This window comes from Oryctolagus cuniculus, chromosome 4, assembly GCF_051225735.1.
Source record: "Oryctolagus cuniculus isolate XC-2025 breed Fujian yellow rabbit chromosome 4, ASM5122573v1, whole genome shotgun sequence".
In the NCBI taxonomy this organism is placed as follows: domain Eukaryota; kingdom Metazoa; phylum Chordata; class Mammalia; order Lagomorpha; family Leporidae; genus Oryctolagus; species Oryctolagus cuniculus.
Genome location: NC_142870.1, coordinates 129,856,745 through 129,872,050, shown reverse-complemented (window position 1 = coordinate 129,872,050; position 15,306 = coordinate 129,856,745).

Genomic DNA, 15,306 nt, shown 5'->3' with positions numbered 1-15,306 from the left:
TACTCAGTGTTCATTTCCTTCTACACAGAGAAGAATCTAAATAACTGCGTTTTGAGGTGAATGCCTGGGGGAGAACACTGGGAATCAGAAAGGCAGAGGGAGGAACTAGATAGGACAAGAGATGTGAGGCAGCGGGGTGCAGAGAGGAGCAAAGCATAGCAGCAAATTCGATCCCAGCCACATGGCTATGAGAAACCCTCATTTCTAGAAAAGAGGAAAGGGAGATTCCCCAGCACACTCCATCTCTAGGAATCCTGGACATCAGCAGTCTGCTACAGGAGGGATCCCAGTTGTCACAGTCTTGGAGCCCAGCAAACAGAGCTTTGCATCAGAGAAGGAACCTACATTGCCTTGCCCCATAACTCATAGCACGGGCTGTGACAGGGTGATGCCATCTTGAGAAAGGAGTCATTGCCAGAATTCATATTGCCCTTAAGGACAGAAATTCCTGCATATGCCCATCCTTGGGACACCACAGATATTCTACTGCACTAGCCAAAGGGACTATAGCCTCAAAGCCAGAAAGAAGCTAAATCAACTGTGCTTAAATAACTTTAGCCAGACTAGTGTGTTGCACTACATAGGATGGGTAGTTTGGCAGAGCAGTGCAGGTCCTGTTTCCAAGACTTACAAAGCAGGAGACCATACCTCTGCAGACGTCTGGCAATCTTCCCATACTCCCTTCTCTCCCTTCTCCCCTGGTGCAGCCCATGCAGTCCTAGCCTCAGGGCTGGCACTGATGCAACTCCCTTCCTGAACTTGCCTTGGCTTTGTTTGCTAAGGGCAGCTATGAGTACCTGTCCCAGACTTGGGCCCAGACCTGCCATGGCTCTCTCTCCCTGAGCCCTCCTTGGCTTTGATGGGTATGGGCAGCCATACACATCCACTCCAGTCTGGGCCTGGCACTCCCACAACCCCAGCACTTGCTCCTGGGGCCCACATATACCCCTGCTGGGACTGAGGAGCCCCTCACACTGCTGCCCATACAGTACTGGGAAAGAAGACAGCAGCATGGCTACAGTTCAGTGTCCAACTGGGACTAAAGTCACAGCAACCCACCTAACTACATGTCATCAGGAAAAATCCTTCAATCCAAGAAAGTCACCCTTTAAAAGCAATAGACAACTGATTTTCAAATATCAATGCAGGTCATAAGAAGTATGAAAAAGTGAGTATGATAACTTACAAGAAATACAACAATGTTTTAGTACCAGACTCCAAAGAAAAGGAGATTGATGAACTGCCTGATAAAGAATTCCAAAGAATAATGATAGGATTCTCAAAAAGACAGAACAGACTAGAATAGAAAGTGAAATTAGGAAATATGGATGAGAAATTTGGCAAAGACAAATCTTGAAAAATAACCAAACAGAAACCTTAAAAACGAAGAACTCTGGACTAGCTCTTGTGGTGCAATGGGCTAAGCTGCCACCTAAAATATTGACATCCCACATGAGTTATGATTTGAGTCCTGGCTGCTTCACTGCTGATCCAGCTCCCTGTTAATAGGTATGGGAAGTCAGCAAAAGGTGGCTGAAGTACTTGGGCTCCTTCACCCACTTTGGAGACTGAGTTCTAGGTTCCTCCTGGCTATGGGCCATCCCAGTCCTTGATTTTGCAGCCATTTGGGGATGAAGGATCTGTCTCTCCCCCTCTCTTTGTAACTCTACCTTTCAAATAATTAAATAAATCTTAAGAAAAAAAGAGAAATCAAAAAACATAAAGTTGAAAGTCTCGAGAACAGTCAAAATTAAACAAAATAAAGAATGCCTCAACTTAAACATAGGTCTTTCAACATTTCCCAGCCAGATTAAAAAAAAAAAAAAGTGGCAGGGGAGGGGGGATATCGAATAGTGAAGACAAACTTTGAGACTTCTGCAATATCATTGAAATGAACAAATATTTAAATTTTTGGAATCCCTGAAAGGAGAGGAGCAGAGGTATAGAAAATGGTGGAGGGGCCGGCACTGTGGTGCAGCGGGTTAAAGCCCTGGCCTAAAGTGCTGGCATTCCATATGGGCACCAGTTATAGTCCTGGCTGCTCCTCTTCTGATCCAGCTCTATGCTATGGTCTGGGAAAGCAGTAGAAGATGACCCAGGTCCTTGGACCCCTGCACCCATGTGGGAGACCCAGAAGAAGCTCTTGGCTTCAGATCAGCACAGCTCTGGCCATTGTGGCCATTTGGGGAGTGAACCAGCAGATGGAAGACCTCTCTGTCTGTCTCTACATCTCTCTGTAGCTCTTTCAAATAAAAATAAATCTTAAAAAAAAAAAGTGGTGTAGCAAGGACAGAAGCCTTAGTTCCGTTTTAGTTCCTTGCCTATGTGACTTGAGTGTAGAGATGTTGCATAAGTGCCTCTCAAGGGGGCACACCCCCTGAAATTAGAGGCATGGCTGCAGTTTCTGTTCACACCAAAACAGGCCAGGGATGGGCACACCCACCCCAAAGGAATGTGGCAGCAGGAACAGCAGGAGGCTAATGGACATTAATTGGTACCTGGAGTGTTTTCAGGAATTTGTAAATTTAAAGGAGCATCTAAATGGGCCTGTCTCTGAAGATTTACAACACAGCTCTAATCCCTATGTTAGACCACCAGACTGAATTCCTTTTCCCAAATCTTTAAATTGATGTATATAACCTTGCCTACGTGCCTGTCAGCTTGCAGACTAGCTGGTACCCTCTAAATAAAAGTGGGAGCGCATAGCTACCCAGTAGCGCGCTCTTAGAATGGACGCTCCCGTGTACTGTCTCTTCATTCGAAAAACCCTACAAGTCTGAGAGCAGATCCCATCCCCACAGGGACTCCCCAGCCCAATGAATTAATCCTTAAACCAGGTCAACCCCAGCTCAGCCATTAGCCCACTCCCACCAAGTTTGAACAGCCTGCAAAAACCTGCTCAGCCCTGCCTAACACCCACCCACTCATGACGCCCAACTGCCTTAAACTATAGAAGTTTAGCATGTAAGGAAGCTGGGCTCTCGGCTCGGTGTTTCCCCCACGTGCATGCCCCTACTGAGTCCTTCTCAGGTTTATCTCGGACTAAACCTATTCTGGTTGGAGTTTGCGGTCTGTATCCTCTTTGTCTTGTTTTGCTAGCTTTACATTTGGTGCTGTGTGTGAGGAGGAGTGCAAGATACCGGCCTCTTTGCCCACTGTGGTCCCTCAGAAGTTCACACAACTTCGAGACAGTCATTGGAAAACCTGCTCTCAGAACCTGCATCTCTGCATGCCCCTGGTCGGGGGGCTTTTACCCACCTGTGGTTTGCTAAGAGCTCCGGTGGACTTGACTCTTCCCTCCGCTGAACTTTCTCTCTGTGGAAAACCCCGGGGGTGAGGACCATGAGCTGGCCACTGAGTGCCCAGCCCTCAGGGACCCCCTTCATCTCCTGGGGGTGGGAGGAGACCCTAGGCTGTTCCCACACGACTGAATTCCCACCCAGATCTCTAATCTTAACGCCTTCATTTTCTCATCTTTCTGTGAATTCCAGCCCCAAACCTTTTGCTGGATCTGTGCCTCATGCAATGCCGGACTTGAATCTCAGCCCGGCGGATTGGTATGACGTCAGCCTCCATCTTGCCAGGGCTCCTGGGGCAGACCTCAGCTGTTGCTCCTTCTCTTGGATAGTCTAGGGCCTTTGGATTCCTCTGGCATGTTGGGATGCCAGGTCTTAACATGGGGACTCGCTCTCTACTGTGAGAAGGTACTTCCGTCAGTTATGGGACCTCCTCCTCAGAGACAGCCAGTGCGAACCCTGCTCTCAAATCCCAGGCCTTGTTCCTTGTATTCCATGGGTTCAGAAACGTCTTGCATCCCTCCTGACTGTCCCTGACTTGTGCCTCAAAACAAACAAACAAACAAAAAACCAAAAAACCTGTCTGCCTTGGGCCTAAAGTGGGAAATAAAAGAGCGATTCATTTTCTTCTGTACTGCATCTTGGCCTGTCTGTGGACAATATTTAGCTCATCCTGCACCCCCTTCCTAGTTCTTCCTCCCACTCTCCAATGGCAGCCGCCCCTCTCCCCACAGTCTGTGCAATCCTGACCTAGCTGAGGACCCTACACCATACCGTCCCCTGGACCCCTTCAAAACTCCAGTCCCTCTCCTTCTTAGTCTTTGAAACAGCAAAAAATGGCAATTTAAACCTCTTTTCTCTTTGGTTCACGGTATGTTAACTCCACCCTTTGCCTGGTAGGGGTTGGGGGAGGAAAACCAGTTATCTCCTAGCTTAGGGTGGTGACACTCAGGAGTCTCCCTGGCAATGACTCCCCTTCTGCTCTCTAAACTTTGGATCTTTGATATGCTTTAAATTTGTTTTTAAAGGATTATTTCAAAATGTAAATTAAGAAATAGGAAAAAATCATTAAGAAAGTTATAAGCATGAAAATATTTTCTTGGTGAGAAAGCATGAGAAGGAAAGAGAATTTTTTTAAACAAAGGGGATTGCATGTAAGAATTGTTTTGTCCCAATGGTTCATTTATTGTAGGCTGGAAAAGAAAAGACAAAATACCTAAAGGTTTAAGTAAGTTGCTGAGGGTGTGAGCAAGTCACAGAAAGTTTGGGAGAAATAAATCTAGTAAGGAAAAAATGTGTGCAATATAATTGGCTATAATTCTTAAAATATTTTCTACAGATTTTTTGAAAATTGAGCATTAATATCAAAGGTACATTGATATAAGATTAAAGTCTAATCCTCTGTTAAAACAATGAGGTTTTTGATTGATATGATTAGTAAATATCTATAAAGAGTCTTGATTTTGAATTTTAAAAACTTTTTGCAAAAACTGCAACATCTTCTTTTAAGTTTCTGTGAATTTTCTAGTCAGGTCCTGTAAACACCTTTTGGGTTCTGACTCTGCTAAATTGTTCTAAATTGTGGGATGATTCCATGTGCTAATTCTTATAGTCAAGGTTTTTATTTCCCATTTTGTTGACAGACCAATGAGACACAGACTTTGTATTCTATTGTGATAATTTGTGTTCTCTTTTGTTAAGTTCTGATTGGTTAAAAACAGCTGAGTTTTAATAGTTAAGGTTTGTTTACATATGTACTTATTTAAAAGTATTTAAGTGCTCACATTGCAATTATTAAACCTAGTCTACAACTGGGTAAATCACCCTAAAGGAATGGATATTATTTCATGATGTTAAGAGATCCTATTTCAACCAGATATTTTCAGCCCTCTTGGCACCTTGGATAAGCATTCTAAAAATCTAAGCTCTGAATTCTTTGGACTTTGATATATATTTCCAGTTGGACCCCTAGAAATGTCAAAGGATATGTCTCTCATCTTGTAGAAATAATAACTAATTGGGCTATTTGGCTTGTATTAAAGGTACTGTCAAGATGTGAAATGTTGCTAAACTTTAAACTATGATACTATAAAGTGTTACTGATGCAAACACCCAATGAATACTAAAGTATAATGGTCCTGTTGTGTTGTTATCAGTCATGACAGTTATCTTAATGGAAAAGGCCCAGAGGTCCAAAAGAGATAGATGTTTATAAAATACTATAGGTGCTTTCTAAAATACTCTTTGCAGTACACAATGCCTTTTCCTGTCAATTAATGAGTTGTATAATTTTAACCATGGCCATTAAAATCTTGTCATTCATAGTTTTGTATTTTTCTCTAAAAATTCTTACAATCAGATTTATGAAAAAGACCAACAAATGTTCTTAAATGTAGGTTTTCTGACAACTTTGAAATCAATGGGCTAGGTAGAGGCTCCAAACTCTGAAAAAGAAGAAATGCAAAAACAAACTGCTCATGGAAAGTAAAGCATTGCTGGTTCTATGTTTCAATATTTCCTCTTCTTTGTTTCCAAGGACTTTTTTTTCCATGATGCAACTGAATTTAGTGTTTTGGTACAGCTCTATTTACAGACAAAGCTAAGGTTAACACTGGACTATGGGTACAGTTGCCTCAGGACCACTTCCCCTAAAATCTCTTTGTTGCTTCACTTTAGTCTGGGAGGCCTGACTTTCTGCCTCATTTCTCCTCTCTTCTCTCCTAGATGGAAATCTCTGCATTCTGAAGAACTTTCCACTAGGTTGTACAGTTTGATTCCCAGACCTAATAAAAGGGATGACTAACCTTTTTCTATAATAATGCCTGGTCACATATAAAAGACCAACTAGCATAGCCAAAAAATGAGATCTGAAAATAGGATACAATTTTATAGCTAGATTTATTTTTGCCATGGGGGCAGTAAACAGGCAAAATGTGCTTTTCAAACCAAACTAAGGGAGAGATAAAATGTTTTACTAATAACTTCAAAGTTTTTAGACAGGTTGGGTAAGGTGGTCATCATGTTTGATCTTACTTAGAAGGACATAGCTCTCCTCATGGGCATCATCTTATCTCACAGAAAAATACACTGTCAGAATATTCCTGTGACTATAGATTTCAGGACAGGCCACCAAAGACTAGGGATGGCAGTGCATATCCTGTTGGTTGGCATCCTAAAGGCTGCCTCCCTGGTCTACTGTAAGAGAGACCAGGAGTAAAAAGAGCAGGCTGGGCAACAGGAGCGATGTAAGGATAGGTTGCAGGCCAAGTAATAACAGCTTTTCACATTGACCTGTTGTCAAGCAGACCCAACAAGCCATTCTACCCCCAAATGACACCAGTTTTTGACAAATGAAAGCTAGGGCTTTGGGCAGACAGCTGTCATGACAGAAGCTAGCTTCCAAGAGCCCAATCAGCTCTGCTAAGACCTGGGTCACTGGAAATGGAACTGTACTGGGTTCAAAGGATTCCCAAGTAAGAACCTCAGACCCTGTAGCTCTAAGCAGAAAAAGCCCTTCACTCTCCCCAGCTTCCATAGTAGCCATCACTATCAAGGGGATGGGCTAGGATCAGTGAAGTCTTGGGAAGGACTGTAAATTTTCTTTTAAAGATGTAACCCATTCTATACTAACCTCTTTTCCAGGCCAGCTCTCTTCTAAGGCCACCCAGGTAATGGGAGTCAACAGGATGTCTTACCTAAGGAGGGTCACACCTCCCTTATGATGTCTCTTTTGGTATAAGGCGATAGATAGGTCTGGGCCTCACATATATATGGACAGGCCTTAACACCCACCTGATTATTATTGAATCCCTCTTGTCAGTTTCTATTTGCTTCTCAATGGGAAAACTTCCCACTAGCTTGTATAGTCCTCTAATAATGATTCTGTCCTTTCTTTTGGACCCTGTATATTTAATTTGCTTGTTAGATCTGTTTCCTCCAGACCTGAAGCAATGAAATTCCGGATGGCCATGTACATAAAACCTCAGATGGAAACAGCATCTGTAAGCTGGCTCTGCAGCCCCTTCCAGAGGCCATCTTCTGCTGGAACCCTGTCTTGACCTCAAACTCTACTTTGCCCCTATTCGGCTTGAAGAGGTCAAACTGGCCATCACCTTAACCCCTGTGAGCAGCAGGGTTTCCATAAGCAGATGGAGGAAGTGAGGGATCCCAGGGATAGAATCAGGCTAGACTAACTCCATTTCACATCTCCTTGCCAGAATGTACACACTAAAAATAAACAAACCAGAAGTGTTCTTTCTCTGCATCAACCATGTGTCTTCCCACTAACTGGACAGAAACAAGCACTCTTGCTTTCCTGTTTCACTCTTTGTCCTATACTCTAGATGAGACTTTATTTCCCATCCTTCTAACCCTCAATGTCAAGAGGGACCTTGGACTCATCCCTTGTTAATCTCATTGGATGGTTTTTTTTTTTAAACTTTTATTTAATGAATATAGATTTCCAAAGTACAGCTTATGGATTATATTGGCTTCCCCCCCACAATGACTTCCCTCCCACCCACAACCCTCCCCTTTCCCACTCTCTCTCCGCTTCCATTCACATCAAGATTCATTTTTCAATTTTCTTATATACAGAAGATCAGTTTAATATACATTAAGTAAAGATATCAACTGTTTGCACCCACATAGAAACACAAAGTGAAAAATACTGTTTGAGTACTCGATATAGCATTAAATCGCAATGTACAGCACATTAAGGGCAGAGATCCTACATGAGGAGTAAGTGCACAGTGACTCCTGTTGTTGACATTACAAACTGACACTCCTGTTTATGGCATCAGTAATCTCCCTATGCTCCAGTCATGAGTTTCCAAGGCTATGGAAGCCTTTTGAGTTCACCGACGCTTATCTTGTTTAGACAAAGTCATAGTCAAAGTGGAAGTTCTCTCCTCCCTTCAGAGAAAGGTACCTCCTTCTTTGAAGACCTATTCTTTCCACTGGGCTCTCACTCGCAGAGATCTTTCACTTAGGTCCTTTTTTTTGCCAGAGTGTCTTGGCTTTCCATGCCTGAAATACTCTCATGGGCTTTTCAGCTGGATCCGCATGCCTTTAGGGCTGATTCTGAGGCCAGAGTGCTATTTAGGACATCTGCCATTCTATGAGTCTGCTGAGTATCTCGCTTCCCATGTTGGATCGCTCTCCCCTTTTTTATTCTATCGGTTAGTATTAGCAGGCACTAGACTTGTTTATGTGATCCCTTTGACTATTAGTCCTTTCATTATGATCAATTGTGAACTGAGCTCTCCCCTTTTTTATTCTATCGGTTAGTATTAGCAGGCACTAGACTTGTTTATGTGATCCCTTTGACTATTAGTCCTTTCATTATGATCAATTGTGAACTGAAATTGATCACTTGGACTAGTGAGATGGCATTGGTACATGCCACCTTGATGGGATTGAATTGGAATCCCCTGGTATGTTTCTAAATCTACCATTTGGGGCAAGTCAGCTTGAGCATGTCCTGAATTGTACATCTCCTCCTTCTCTTATTCCCACTCTTATATTTAACAGGGATCACATTTCAGTTAAATTTCAACACTTAAGAATAACTGTGTATTAATTACAGAATTAAACCAGTAGTATTAAGTAGAACAGACAAAAAATACTAAGAGGGATAACATATTAAGTTGTTCATTAACAGTCAGGGCTATGTTGATCAGGTCACCATTTCTCATAGTGTCCATTTCACTTCAACAGGTTTCCTTTTTGGTGTTCAGTCAGTTGTCACCAATCAGGGAGAACATATGCTATTTGTCCCTTTGGGACTGGCTTATTTCACTCAGCATGATGTGTTCCAGATTCCTCCATTTTGTTGCAAATGACCGGATTTCATTGTTTTTTACTGCGGTGTAGTATTCTAAAGAGTACATATCCCATAATTTCTTTATCCAGTCTATCGTTGATGGGCATTTAGGTTGATTCCAGGTCTTAGCTATTGTGAATTAGGCTGCAATAAACATTAAGGTGCAGGCAACTTTTTTGTTTGCCAATTTAAATTCCTTTGGGGAAATTCCAAGGAGTAGGATGGCTGGGTTGAATGGTAGGGTTATATTCAGGTTTCTGAGGAATCTCCAGACTGATTTCCATAGTGGCTTGACCAGTTTGCATTCCCACCAACAGTGGGTTAGTGTCCCTTTTTCCCCACATCCTCGCCAGCATCTGTTGTTGGTAGATTTCTGTATGTGAGCCATTCTAACTGGGGTGAGGTGAAACCTCATTGTGGTTTTGATTTGCATTTCCCTGATTGCTAGTGATCTTGAACATTTTTTCATGTGCCTGTTGGCCACTTGGATGTCCTCTTTTGAAAAATGTCTATTGAGGTCCTTGGCCCATCTCTTAAGTGGGTTGTTTGTTTTGTTTTTGTGGAGTTTCTTGATCTCTTTGTAGATTCTGGTTATTAACCCTTTATCTGTTGTATAGTTTGCAAATATTTTTTCCCATTCTGTCGGTTGTCTCTTCACTCTCCTGTTTCTTTTGCAGTACAGAAACTTCTCAATTTGATGCAATCCCAATAGTTGATTTTGGCTTTGACTGCTTGCGCCTCCTGGGTCTTTTCCAGAAACTCTTTGCCTGTGCCAATATCTTGAAGGGTTTCTCCAATGTCTAATAATTTGATGGTGTCGGGTCGTAGATTTAGGTCTTTAATCCATGTTGAGTGGATTTTTGTGTAAGGTATAAGGGAGGGGTCTTGCTTCATGCTTCTGTATGTGGAAATCCAGTTTTCCAAGCACCATTTATTGAATGGACTGTCCTTGCTCCAGGAATTGGTTTTAGATCCTTGATCAAATATAAGTTGGCTGTAGATGTTTGGATTGATTTCTGGTGTTTCAATTCTGTTCCATTGGTCTATCCATCTGTTTCTGTACCAGTACCATGCTCTTTTGATTACAACTGCCCTGTAGTATGTCGTGAAATCTGGTATTGTGATGCCTCCGGCTTTGTTTTTGTTGTACAAGATTGCTTCAGGTATTCGAGGTCTCTTGTGCCTCCATATGAATTTCAGCATCATTTTTTCTAGATCTGAGAAGAATGTCTTTGGTATCTTGATTGGGATTACATTGAATCTATAAATTGCTTTTGGGAGAATGGACATTTTGATGATAATGATTCTTCCAATCCATGAGCATGGAAGATTTTTCCATTTTTTGGTATCCTCTTCTATTTCTTTCTTTAAGATTTTGTAATTCTCATCATAGAGATCTTTAACGTCCTTGGTTAAGTTTATTCCAAGGTATTTGATTGTTTTTGTAGCTATTGTGAATGGGATTGATCTTAGCAATTCTTTCTCAGCCATGGCATTGCCTGTGCATACAAAGGCTGTTGATTTTTGTGCACTGATTTTATATCCTGCCACTTTGCCAAACTCCTTTATGAGTTCCGATAGTCTCTTAGTAGAGTTTTTTTGGATCCCCTAAGTAAAGAATCATATCATCTGCAAAGAGGGATAGTTTGAGTTCTTCCTTCCCAATTTGTATTCCTTTAATTTCTTTTTCTTGTCTCATGGCTCTGGCTAAAACTTCCAGAACTATGTTAAATAGCAGTGGTGAGAGTGGGCATCCCTGTCTGGTGACAGATCTCAGAGGAAATGCTTCCAACTTTTCCCCATTCAATAGGACACTGGCCGTGGGTTTTTCATAAATTGTTTTGATTATATTGAGGAATGTTCCTTCTATACCCAATTTGCTTAGAGTTTTCATCATGAAAGGGTGTTGAATTTTATCGAATGCTTTCTCTGCATCTATTGAGATAATTATATGGTTTTTCTTCTGCAGTCTGTTAATGTGGTGAATCACATTGATTGATTTGCAAATGTTGAACCATCCCTGCATACCAGGGATAAATCCCACTTGGTCTGGGTGGATGATTTTTCTGATGTGTTGTTGTACTCTATTGGCCAGAATTTTATTGAGGATTTTTGCGTCTATGTTCATCAGGGATATTGGTCTATAATTTTCTTTCAGTGCTGCATCTTTCTCTGGCTTAGGGATTAAGGTGATGCTGGCTTCATAGAAAGATTTTGGGAGGATTCCATCTTTTTCAATTGTTCTGAATAGTTTGAGAAGAAATGGAATTAGTTCTTCCTTAAAAGTCTGGTAGAATTCAGCAGTGAATCCATCTGGTCCTGGGCTTTTCTTTGTTGGGAGGGCCTTTATTACTGTTTCAATTTCTGTTTCAGTTATGGTTCTATTTAGGTTTTCTATGTCTTCCTGCTTCAATTTAGGTAGATTGCATATGTCCAGGAATCTATCCATTTCTGATAGATTTTCCTGTTTGCTGGCATACAAGTCCTTGTAGTAATTTCTGATGATTCTTTTTATTTCTGTGGTGTCTGTTGTTACGTTTCCTTTTTCATCTCTGATTTTATTGATTTGGGTCTTTTCTCTTCTTTTTTTAGTTAGTTGGGCCAATGGGGTGTCAATTTTGTTTATGTTTTCAAAAAACCAGCTCCTTGCTTGGCTGATTTTTTGTAATTTTTTTTTTTTGGATTCAATATTGTTAATTTCTTCTCTGGTTTTAATTATTTCTCTTCTCCTACTAGATTTGGGTCTGGTTTGCTGTAGTTTTTCTAGGTCCTTGAGATGTGCTGAAAGCTCATTTATTTGGTACCTTTCCAATTTCTTGATATAGGCACCTATTGCTATAAACTTGCCTCTCAATACTGCTTTTGCTGTATCCCATAAGTTTTGATATGTTATGTTGTTATCCTCATTTACTTCCAGAAAGTTTTTGATTTCTCTTTTGATTTCTTGAATGACCCATTGTTCATTCAGGAGCATGTTGTTCAGTCTCCATGTGCTTGCATACTTTCTAGGGTTTCCTGAGTTGCTAATTTCCAGCTTCATTTCGCTGTGGTCTTAGAAGCTGCATGGTATGATTCTAATTCTTTTAAATTTGCTGAGACTTGCTTTATGGCCTAGTATGTGATCAATCCTAGAGAAGGTTCCATGCACTGCTGAGAAGAATGTAAAATCTTTAGATGTAGGATTGAAAGTTCTGTAGATATCTGTTAGATCCATTTGGGCAATAGTGTCGATTAAATCTGCTGTTTCCTTGTTGATCTTCTGTCCTGTTGATCTGTCTATTTCTGAGAGTGGAGTATTGAAGTCCCCCAGTACTATTGTATTGGAATCTAAGTCTCCCTTTAAGTCCCTTAACATATCTTTTAAATAGACCGGTGCCCTGTAATTAGGTGCATATAGATTTATAATAGTTACATCTTCCTGTTGAATTGAACCCTTAATCATTATATAGTGCCCCTCTTTGTCTCTCTTAACAGTTTTTGTATTGAAGTTTATTTTGTCTGATATTAATATGGCTACACCTGCTTTTTTTTGGTTTCTGTTGGCATGGAATATCTTTTTCCAACCTTTCACTTTCAGTCTGCATGCTTCTTTGTTAGAGAGATGTGTTTCTTGTAGGCAGCAAACAGTTGGGTTTTGTTCCTTATCTATTCAGCCAGTCTGTACCTTTTAACTGAAGAGTTAAGTCCATTAACGTTTAATGTGACTATTGATACATAGTGACTTTGCCCTGCCATTTTCCCGGAGATATTTTCTAGTATATGCTTTGAGCTTCCTATGCTCTTTTACTGGTAGGTTTTCTTCCTTTACCTTCTTTCATATTGATGGCCGTGTTTCTGTGTTTCTGAGTGTAGCACATCTTTAAGTATCTTTTGCAGGGCCAGACAAGTGGCAGCAAACTCTTTCAATTTCTGTTTGCTATGAAAGGTCTTTTTTTCACCTTCATTCACAAATGAGAGCTTAGCAGGATATAATATTCTGGGCTGGCAATTTTTCTCTCTTAGCACCTGTGCTATATCTCGCCATTTCCTCCTAGCCTGTAGTGTTTCTGATGAGAAGTCTGCTGTGAGTCTAATTGGAGCTCCTCTGAGAGTAATCTGACGTTTCTCTCTTGCCCATTTTAGGATCTTTTCTTTATGTTTCACTGTGAAGAGTTTAATTACAACGTGTCGTGGTGAGGATCTCTTTTGGTCATGTTTACTGGGGGTTCTATGAGCTTCCTGTACTAGGATGTCTCTGTCCTTCTCCAAACCCGGAAAGTTCTCTGCTAGTATCTCACTAAAAAGGCCTTCTAATCCTTTCTCTCTCTCCATGCCTTCAGGAACTCCTAGAACTCGAATGTTGGTTTTTTAAATAGTATCCTGTAGAGTCCCAACAATATTTTTTAGATTTCTAATTTTCTCTTCTTTTCTTTGGTTTGACTGTATGTTTTCCTGTGCTCTGTCTTCTAAGTCCGATATTCTCTCTTCTGTTTCACTGACTCTGTTTTTTAGACTTTCTAATGTGTTTGTCATTTAATCTATTGAGCTCTTCATTTCATTTTGATTTCTCTTCACTATCACACTTTCCTGTTCTACTAGTTTCTGCGTTTCATTTTGATTCTTCCTTAAAATTTCATTTTCTCGAGAGAGATTTTCAATCCTGTCCAATAAGGATTTCTGTAGTTCAAGGATTTGCTTTTTAAAATTTCTAAATGTTCTTATCATACATTTTTTGAAATCTGTATCTTGCATTTCTTCTATCTCATCATCTTCATAATCTTGGCTTGGGGTGTTTTGTTTATTTGGAGGCATCATAGTGTCGTCGTTGATCTTGTTCCCTCAATTTTTGTGTTTGTTGCTTGGCATTGTTAATTCTTCTTCCCTCACTGTGAGTTTTTTTTTTTTTTTTATACTATGTCTGTGTTAAGTGGACTGTCTGATGTTGGAGGAGCCTTGGAGGCTTGAGATGGGTGTGGCCTGAGAGCTCTGCTTGGTTCTTCTGGGTTACGGGTGTGCAAAGGTGACACCCTCAGCTTATGTGTGGTAAATCTCTTTTTTTAAAAATTTATTTATTTAATTTAATTTAATTTAATTTTATTTTATTTTTTTATTCAGGAGGTAAGTAATACCGCACGGCTGAGAAGAATTGATGGTATTTAGCTTCTGATCTCTGGCTTCTACCCAAAAAGTCTGTGCGGGCTCAGTTTCTCCTGCGGACTCCCACTGGGTTGCCTAGGCTACTGAATTGTAGCGCCTCAGTTCCTTAGCTCTACCCTTTTGTTATGTATATCCAGAGTGGGGCCTGCTCTTTGTCTCTTGCTCACCTTTGCAAGGTTGGGGGAGAGAGAAACTGGCCTGTACCAGTACCCCCCACCTTTTTTTTTTTTTCCTTCTCTCCTGTAGTAAGTCTGGTGAACTTTCCTGCCTTAAGCCCACTTCCCTCTAGATTCTGTCCGCCATTTCGCCGCCAATGTCTTGGGTTACTGAGCTCACCTCCCCTTCCAGCGCTGATGTGTGGACTCAGAGCCGTGGGCATCCCTGCTCTCCCCACTGTTCATCTGTGTCTCCTCATTGGATGTTTTGGCATGAACTGGGACAGGAGCAACCAGATGGGCAATTTTGGCAAAATAAGCAAATTCAAAGATTTATCTCTCACTCACAAAGAAAACATATGACCTAGCAGAACAGCCATCTTACCTCCAAGACCAGGTAGATTCTTGGAGGCAGTGGTCCTTCAAAACCTCAGAGGATTAGAGCTCCTCATTGCAGCAAAAGTGGGACTTCCCCACATTTTATGCTAAGAGCTCTGGTTTTACACCAATAAGTCAGGTGTGGTAACAGAAGGGATTGAACACATTAAAAAAAAGTGCTAATGAAATCTATTCCCAAAATAGCCCTGCCTCATCATTGGCCATCTTTTGCATTGTAGTTGATACCTTTACTGTCTCCTTTATTTCTGTCTCACTTTCTATACTAAGAGTCAGAATTGATGGAGGAAGGACAAAAGCAACCCCTTGCATTCTTTCTCTTGGGCTTCTGTCACTCATGTGGGAGGCCAGAGTGGATTTCTTAGCTCTTGGCTTTGGCTTGCCCCAGACATGGCTGTAGTGGCCATTTGGACAGTGAACCAATGAATGGAAGATCTCTCTTTCTCCAACTCTTCCTTTCAAATTAATACACAAATCTTAAAAAAAAAATAAGCATAAG